The 9,508-nt window shown below is 33.3% G+C and overlaps 1 pseudogene; it reads left to right on the top strand.

Annotated features, from left to right (window-relative positions):
* Positions 1–7,972: 7,972 nt before the first annotated feature.
* LOC119062148 (heat shock cognate 71 kDa protein-like) lies at positions 7,973–8,361 on the top strand (annotated as a pseudogene).
* Positions 8,362–9,508: the final 1,147 nt, after the last annotated feature.

Here is a 9,508-nt window from a genome sequence, read left to right on the forward strand (position 1 = left end):
ATACTGTTATAATGATAAGGAAATGTATAAAATCCTGTAAACTATAAGCCAATATTATTACTCTTAACCTATTAAGCCTTGTTAAGTTCAACAGATCATGGTGTTAATAGGCATGATATGTTTCTGTTTGACCTTCAGAATGTTTGCTAGGTAATCACAATCACTTGGAATACCTTCCTTTTAGTTAACTTACATATTACCTAAAAATAGTTGCTTCTCTTGAAACACTACTTAGTTCCTCACACTGTTGTTTAAGCCAACAACTTGTTTTGGAATTATCTGAACAATTTGTCCTCTGTTTTCCTCTTCTTTTACTAGCTATCTTTTTATGCTCTTGTCTATATTTTAAACTATGACAAAAATGTTCCCAGGATATTGCTAAGGATTTATAAGCTCTTCTAAATTTACATGTGGTTCAAACATCTTCTGACAAGTGTACTGAGAAATACACTAGTTAGAAGCACAGAATATTAGATTTACTTTCTCTATTTACTGTTAATTAAAAGGATACCCAATTGTTCTGTAATGGAGAAAGTTCATATAATGGATGTATCTGCATGTCAATTCCCCGTTCTACCATCTCTGGTTTTGTGTGTCTGGACCAATTACTTAAGCACACATCAGTGTCATTTTCCACAGTATTAAAACAATAATGAGTATACTCATCACGGGGTTGTTGTAAGGATAAAGTGAGTTCATATACAAAGGTACTTAATACATATCAAGCAACAGGGAAAATTTAACTAACATTATTATTTTCATTAATAATAGTCCATAGTACTTAGTACTACAGACTACTTTCACATATATTACCTTACATATGATAACCCTTTTATCTAATAGAAAATATAGCATACATCTCATATCTTATAGGTAAAATAACTTGTTATTGAGTTACAAGGCTGGGACTAGAACTAAAATCCATATCCTCTGCCTTCTAATACTTTTGGTACTTAAAGTATTCAGTCACATGTCTTTTGACTACATTCACTGGAAAAGTAGTGTATTCTGCAGGCACCCAGACAGCCTATTAAAGACAAGTTTCTTCCCTATATTTAAAGCCTAATGCTAATGATTATTCCTTTCATTTGACTTTTCAATGTCTCTGAAAGAGCTTCACTTAGAGGCTGGTGCAAGGGCAAAAGCCAAAGTTGACTAAATAAGTTCTTTCATGTATTTCTATTACTTACTCAAACAAAAATATTGGAGAAACTTGAAAAATTCTGGAAAAACATTATTTGGAGCTAATGATTAATATGGAAACATAATTATGATATAATTAATTAAATATTTAATAAGGATATAAAAATATTTTTGCTAAGCAGTTCATTCAGTTGGAACCCAAGTTTAATTGTTTGGTGGCATTATGAAGCCATTGAAATAATTCCTTCAACCAAATTTTAGACTCTTTACTATAAATGCTCTTCTAAAACAAATTCCATGAGTACTTTCCTAATTATATTTAAAAACGGTACTCTTAAGTATCTACGGTTAATGCAATTCTTGCTATGATGTTTTTAGCTAACTCTGAAACAGGAAGGCAGAGGATATTTTTCAGCAGAGTTCATTTTCATGAGATTGCACAACACTCTTGCTGACCAAACAGGTGATAATTATTAGATAATTTATGCCTGGAAGGCTTTTTCTATGTTTTCCCACATTGGATAACTATATGTCTTAGAAAATGTGGATGCCCCACATTTGCTTGCAGATAAACCAGGAGGAACAATTGGGGAATGAGACAGACCATGCACCCCAGGGTTCCAGCCCAAAGAAACGAAGCCTCGAAATCTCTGACTAAAAAAAAACTTGTGGGGGTTGAGGCAGCACGAGAAATTTTCAGCCTCGCAGGAGAGTTCATTGGAGAGACCCAAAGGATCCTAGAATGTACACAAAACCACCCATCTGGGAATGAGCAGCAGGATGGCCCAATTTGCTTGTAGGTAGCAGAGGGAGTGATTGAAACCAGCAGAGAGCCCAGCCAGCAGCACTGTTGCCTCTTGGACCCCTTCCTTACATAGAGTGCCACAACACAGGGACATGGTTTGCCCCACCCTGGTGAATACCTAAGGTTCTGCCCATTATTAGTAACAAGTGCACTGAGACAAAAAATATGGCCCAAGTGAAAGAACAGATCAAAGCTCCATAAAAATACAACTATGCGATGATGAAGAGATAGTCAACCTATCAGATACAGAGTCCAAAACACTGGTAATCAGGATGCTCACAGAAATGATTTACTATGGTCACAAAATAGGGGAAAAATGAAGGCTATGAAATGTGAATTAAAGGAAAATGCACAGGGAACCAACAGTAAAGAGAAGGAAACCTGGACTCAACTCAATGGTTTGGAACAGAAGAAAGAAATAAACATTCAGCCAGAACAGAATGAAGAAACAAGAATTCAAAAAATTCGAGGAGAGAAGTTGTTGAGGGGAAGGGAGGGTGTGGGGCTCTCTAAAACATATTGTAAACAAAATCCTTGGCTTACTGCCTTTTCCATTGCTAACTTTCATAAGGTTGTACATTAAAAAATTCTTTCCTTTTATAAAAAAATAAAAATAAATAAAATAAATAAAACATATTTTAAACAAATAGAGAAGTTTTTTAAATTAAAAATCACAAAGTGATGTAATAAAATAATGAATGATAAATAATACCATAGACTAAAGTAGAATTATCTAAACTAATTTCAACAAATATATATAACTGTAAAATAAATAAATGATAGATAACTAAGTAAGTCGGAAGAACACCGAGAAAGATACCAAAAAAACCTGCAATGAAGGAAAAGATATTTGGGAAAAACTAAAATGGAATGAGTCAGATATGAATAACAACAATCACAGGGACCTCTGGCCAAAATGGGCCCAAAGAGGAACACAATAAGGCACATCATAATTACATTACCAGAGATAAAAATGAAGGAGAAAATCCTAGAAGCAGCAAGAGATAAGGGGACAGTACCTACAAAGGAGTACCCATCAGACTGTCAGCTGATTTCTCAAAAGAGACCTTACAGGCAAGAAGGAGCTAAAAAGAAGTATTCCAAGTCATAAAAGGCAGGGACCTACATCCAGGAATCCTGGATCCAGCAAAGCTTTCATTTAGAATGGAAGGACAGATAAAGTGCTTCTCAGATAAGGTCAAATTGAAGGAGTTCATCATCACCAAGCCCTCATTATATGAAATGTTAAAGGGACTTATTAAGAAAAAAAGAAAAAACATGTACAGTAAAATGATAGCAAACTCACAATTATTAACAACCACACTTAAAACAAAAACAAAAACAAACTAAGTAAACAAACAGAACAGGAACAGAACCGCAGAAATGGAGATCACATGGAGGGCTAGCAACAGGGGAGTGGGGGGAGAAGAGAAGGGGAAAAGGTACAGAGAACAAGTAGCAGAGATGATAGGTAGGAAATAGACAGGGAAGGGTAAGAATAATATGGGAAATGTAAAAGCTAAAGAACTTAAGACACATGGACATGAACTAAAGGGGGGAATGTGGGTAGGAGAGGGTGTGCAGGGTTGAGGGGAATGAAGGGGGGGAATGGGGCAACTGTAATAGCATAATCAATAAAATATATTTTTAAAAAATCATATTCCCTGGCTGGTGTGGCTCAGTGAGTTGAGCACAGGCCTGTGAAGCAACAGGTCACCGGTTCAGTTCCCAGTCAGGGCACATGCCTGGGTTGAAGGCCAGTTCCCTAGTAGGGGACACATGAGAGACAACCACACACTGATGTTTCTCTCCCACTCTTTCTCCTTCCCTTCCCCTCTCTCTAAAAATAAATAAATAAATTTTTTTAAAAAATCATAGAATTTTGCTAAGGAAAACTAATTAATCAGGTGTTGTACTCTGTAGCTTGAAGGATCAAATTCACTGAGCTTGTAATAAAGAGAAAATTTTCATTTAGTATAAATCCTTTACACTTGCAGGAGCAATGTAAAGTTTTCCAAAATTATTTTATGAAGCCAAAATTAACCTGTCTTAAAATTTTTAATTTTAGATTTGAAAAACAAAGTTACTTTCCAATTTTATTTGTGAATTCAGATTTTTTAAAGGGCAACATAAAATTTTAGCAAAGCATGTCCACTATATGGTAAACTATTGTGGGAATTATAAAAAAGGTAGTAGTAAAAAATAGGGGTCACAGAAACAAGAGAAAACTGTTTAAGGGGACACACAAGTATTGAAAAATAGATTATGGCAGATCATTTCTGAAAATAAAAAAATCTGATTTTCATTTCAATTTTTTTTCTTTATTTTTATCGTTGATATTATTGCAGATGTCTCCAATTCAGCACTTTGCTCACACCCTCCAAGGTGCTGCTCCTCCTTCCCTCTGGCCATCATCACACTGTTGTCCATGTCCATGGGTTGTACATATGTTCTTTGGCTAATCGCTTCACTGTCTTTCATCTAGTCCTCCCTGCCAGCCCAACAGCTGTCATTCTGTCCATGTATACATGCCTCTGTTTCTATTTTATTTCTGTTTATTTTGTTCATTAGATTTCACATGTAAGTGAAATTATATTGTTTTTCTCTTTCTCTGACAGATTTATTTCACTTAGCATAATATTCTCTAGGTTCATCCATATTGTCACAAAAGGTAAGATTTATTTCTTTTTTATGGCCATACTGTTTTCCACAGTGGCTGCACCAGTCTGCTTTCCCACCAACAGTGCACTAGTGTTCCCTTTTCTACACAACCTTGCTACCATTTATTGTTTGTTGATTTATTGATGGTAGCCACTCTGGTGGGTGTGATAAGATAACTCATTGTGGTTTAAATTTGCATCTCTATGATGAGATTAGTAATGTTGAGCATTTTTTCATATGTCTTTTGGTCACCTGTATGTTTTCTTTGGAGAAGTATATATTTAGGTCCTTTGCCCATTTTTAATTGGGTTGTTTTTCTCCCTAGTGTTGACTTGTTTAAGTTATTTATATATTTTGGAGATTAACCCCTTACCAGATGTATCATTGGGAAATATGTACACTCATAGTGCTGGTTCCCTTTTAATTTTGTTGATGGTTTCTTTGGCTATGTAGAAGATTTTTCTTTTGATGTAGTCCCATTTGTTTATGTTTTGTTTTATTTCCATTGCCCTAGGAGACATATTGACAACAATATTGCTTCAAGAGATGTTTGAGATTTTATTGCCTAAATTCTCTTCTATGATTTTTATGGTTTTGTGACTTAAATTTAAGTATTTTATCCATTTTTAGTTTATCCTTGTGTGTGGTGTAAGTTGATGGTATGGTTTCATTTTTTTTGCATGTACATGTCCAATTTTCCCAAATCCACTTATTAAAGAAATTTTCTGTGTTCCATTATATGCTCTTGCCCTTTCACCAAATATTAATTGACCATAAAGAAATGGATTTATATCTAGACTTTCTATTTTGTTCAATTGATTTATATGCCAGTTCTTATACCAGTATGAGGCTGTTTTGATTACAATGGACTTACAGATATTAGTTTGATATGGGTATACCTCTAACTTTGTCCTTCTTTCTCAAGATTGCTGAAGCTATTAGGGTTTCTTTGGTTTTGGTTCTATGTAAAATTTTGAAATTTCTGCTCTAGTTCTGGCAATGGCAATAGTGACATATGTCACTGGTATTGCAGTAAAAATTGTGTTGAATATATAGATTTATTTGGGTAGTATGGACTTTTTAATTATAATAATTCTTTCAATCCATGAACATGATGTATGTTCCCATTTATTTCTATCTTCCTCAATTTTTTTCTTTGGTATCCTATAGTTTTTTTTAGTACAGATCTTTTAACTTTTTTGTTAAATGTGTTTCTAAGCAGCTTATATTGTTGTTATTGTAATAACAAATAGGATTATTTCCTTGGTTCTCTTTTGATTTTGCAATCTTTTGGAGACTGTTAGGTACACTAGAATTTGTTGGCAATGTTTTGAATGATTAAAAAACTCAAATTTCTTGCTTGGACTCTTGCAGGAAAAAAACGCAGAAGTTAAAGACTTCTCAAGATCCAGGAGAAAATGCACAATTTACTAGAGTATTGATGAATTTTAAAATAAATAAAATAAGAACTTTTTTGACACAAATGTTTGTCCTAAAGGTAAGCCATGGACAATTGTGGGACATTATATTGTCCACAAAGTGGAGAGAAGCCATATAAAAGAAGGACATAAAAATGATGCTTGGGCAATATAAAATTATATTCTTATACCTTTCTATATTAATGATATAAACTTAAACTCTCACTGGTGTGACTCAGTTGATTAAAGTATTATCCCATACACTGAAAGGTGTGGGCTCAATTTCCAGTCAGGGCATATGTCTATGTATCAGATTTAATCACCAGCAAGGAGTCCAGGAGAGGCAACTGACTGATATTTCTCTGTTACATTCTCTCTCTCTCTCTCCTCTCTCTCTCTCTCTCTTTTTCTCTCTCTCTTTCTCCCTGTCTCTCTCGCCCCTTCCTCTCTAAAAAAAAATAAAAATATCCTTGAGTGAGGATTAAAAATAATAAAAAATAAAGAAATGATATAAACTTAAAAATATATGATTTTTAAAATTTTAATTTTTAAGGAAAATTACTTAAAATCAAAACCTCTCAATGAACACTACATTTGATTCATATATGCTATCATCACCATAATTCATAGATGTAGGTAGGTGCTCCATATTTTTGGGTGGAGAAGCCATGGATCAATCTAAGAAAAATCAAGGCAAAGAGAATAAAACCACAAAAAGTACAATATACAAATGGAATTGACATCCATTAAAACATCAGAGGAGTTGAAAAAAACAGAAAATCCATCTTATCCTTTCATGAATTAGGAACAGAAATGAAACATAAAATTATTTTTGAAATAACAACTGAATTACAGAAAGCTAAAAAATATTGACAAGCAGTACAGTAAAAATACAGAGCAGATCAAATGCAAAGAGGTAAGAAAATAAAACTGAAATTAAAAATTATGAAAAGGAACCATAGGACAAAGTAATAAATATTGAAGATGGACAAAGGTAGTAGAGCAAAATATAGCTGGAGTCTTAAAGGAAAAACAAAATAATGAAACAGAAGAATTATTTAAAATTATATTTCAGGAGATGTTTTTAAAATAAAATATCTGAACATATATATTGAAAAGACATATTCTGTGCCAAAGAGAATTAATCTAGAATCATCAGTATCAAACTACCTACTGATAATATTATTAAACTATAAGACAAAAAAAGGATACTGTCAGCAGCAATTCATAAATATATTTCAGAAATTTTTAAGTTTTAGGATAGGAAAAGAGTACCCAAAATATAAAGCCATTTTATTGATAGTTGAGTCAGAGAGATGGAAAAAAAAGGATGAGAAAGGATATACTCTTATTTAATTGTTTATCAGTTTGGGGAACCAAAATTATTGTCTAAAGAAGAAAGATAAGATCATAATATTTTGGTCTTAATATAAAGCTTAACAATAGGATAAAATAATAGAGCATCATAAATATCAAAATATTAAAAGAAAAATAAAGGGTACAACCTACATAGTGAAAAACATCTTAAGCAGCTAATACAAAGTAAAATAAATCACAGAACTGACAAAAAATATGTAATGTCAAAATTTTAAAATAAAATTAAATGGCTTATTAAAAGAAAAAAGATTGCTCACAAAGCAAAATAAGGTTATCTATTGTGTACAAGAGACCTATGTAAACAAAGCAATTCAGAAAATTTGAAGCTGAAAAACACAGTAGGTATGTAAAAAAATGGAGGATATATAATTGGTAGTAGATAAGCCAGTGTCTATTTAAAATGAGAAGATGAGGTTAGTATCAGCCAACGTATAGAAAACACACTTTTCATCAGTTAATACATGCATTCAGAAGAAATTAAGGACCTATGAGTGCTGAAAGCAAGAGATGGTGCTAGATAATATTCTTCTTTTTTAAACTGAGAGGCTCTTTAAGAGTTGTTGGGCTCATGGTCCAGGAATGTGAGAAGTACAAAGCTGAAGACAAGAAGCTGCAGGACAAGGTGTCTTCCAGGAATGCACTTGACTCCTACGCATTCAACATGAAAGCAACTATTGAAGTTGAAAAATTCAAGGCAAAATCAATGATGAGGACAAACAGAAGACTCTTAACAAGTGCAATGAAATCGTCACCTGGCTTGGTAAGAATCAGACTGTGAAAAAGGAACAATTTGAACCTCAGCAGAAAGAGGTGGAAAAAGTCTGCAACCCAATCACCACTGATCTCTACCAGAGTGTAGGAGGCGTGCCAGGACGAATGCCTGGGGTCTTCCCTGGTGGTGGAGCCCCTTCATCTGGGGGTTCCTCCTCTGGGCCCACCATTGAAGAGGTTGATTAAGCCAACCTCTTGCGCATATTTAGCAATGTTCCATACAAAATATTGAAAGGCCCAAATTTGTACCAAATTCCATGGCAGTTTTAAAAGTTGAGCTGCTGTATAATAAAACAGCATTCTTGATACTTGAATATGGAGTATGTGCACAGGGAAAGAAAATAATGCACTTTATAACACTGCATTGTATAGTGGAAAATGCAATGTCTTAAATAAAACTATTCAAAATTGGCACCATAAACAAGAGTATCAAATATCTATTTTATAATTTATAGACTAAGTAGATGATTTGAAAACATTAATATGTCTTTTTATATTATAGTTATAAAAACAGTAAATGTGTAATATAGAAAGTTAAAAACTAAGAAAAATATACCGCAGTCTTACCACCCACAGTATGCTGCTATGGGCGTTTGACTTATATCTTTCAATATCTCTTCGGAAGTGTGTGCATGCTTGTGTACCTGTGTGTGTGTGCGTGTGTGTGTGTGTGCCAAAGCCTGTCAAAACCATCTTACTTTAAATTAAAATGTATGACCACCTTCCATGAAATACTGTGCTACAGTGCCGTGCTTCTTGAGCTCAAACAACTTTCATATTAGATGAAATCTATTCATTCAATAAAAAATATGTATACATAAAATAAATTAATGAGGAGCTAAGAAATATTTATTTTATGCTTGTATGCTGATCACTGAATAATTATATAAGAACATCTCATTTAGTCAAAAGCCTTAATAAGAAATAATGCAGCATAAAGAGGTATATAATATTATCTCTAATTCACAGAATATAATATATCAAAAATCATTTAATTTATTCATAGGCACATTTCTAATAAATAAAATTAGGATTTGCATGTAGATGTAATAAATTCCAAGACCACTCTTCTTCTGACATAGCTTTTTTGCCAAAAATGTCCTTTTTCCTACATTCTTCTCATCACTTCCTCTATAAAACATGAGAGAGTATCTTTGAATATATGTAAGAAACATTTACCCAAATCCAACTGTCACTTTGCAAGATCCATAAGAATACAGTAACCTGCTCTCTCTGATGTAGATGTCTCTCCATTTGATCAGCAAAACTGTTATCAACACTGACCCTCAACTCTCCTCAAAATTTACACTCCTGTATTCCATAAGAAAAGACT

The sequence above is a fragment of the Artibeus jamaicensis genome, unplaced genomic scaffold (assembly GCF_021234435.1).
Source record: "Artibeus jamaicensis isolate MK-2021 breed Jamaican fruit bat unplaced genomic scaffold, CSHL_Jam_final scaffold_1964, whole genome shotgun sequence".
In the NCBI taxonomy this organism is placed as follows: Eukaryota; Metazoa; Chordata; class Mammalia; order Chiroptera; family Phyllostomidae; genus Artibeus; species Artibeus jamaicensis.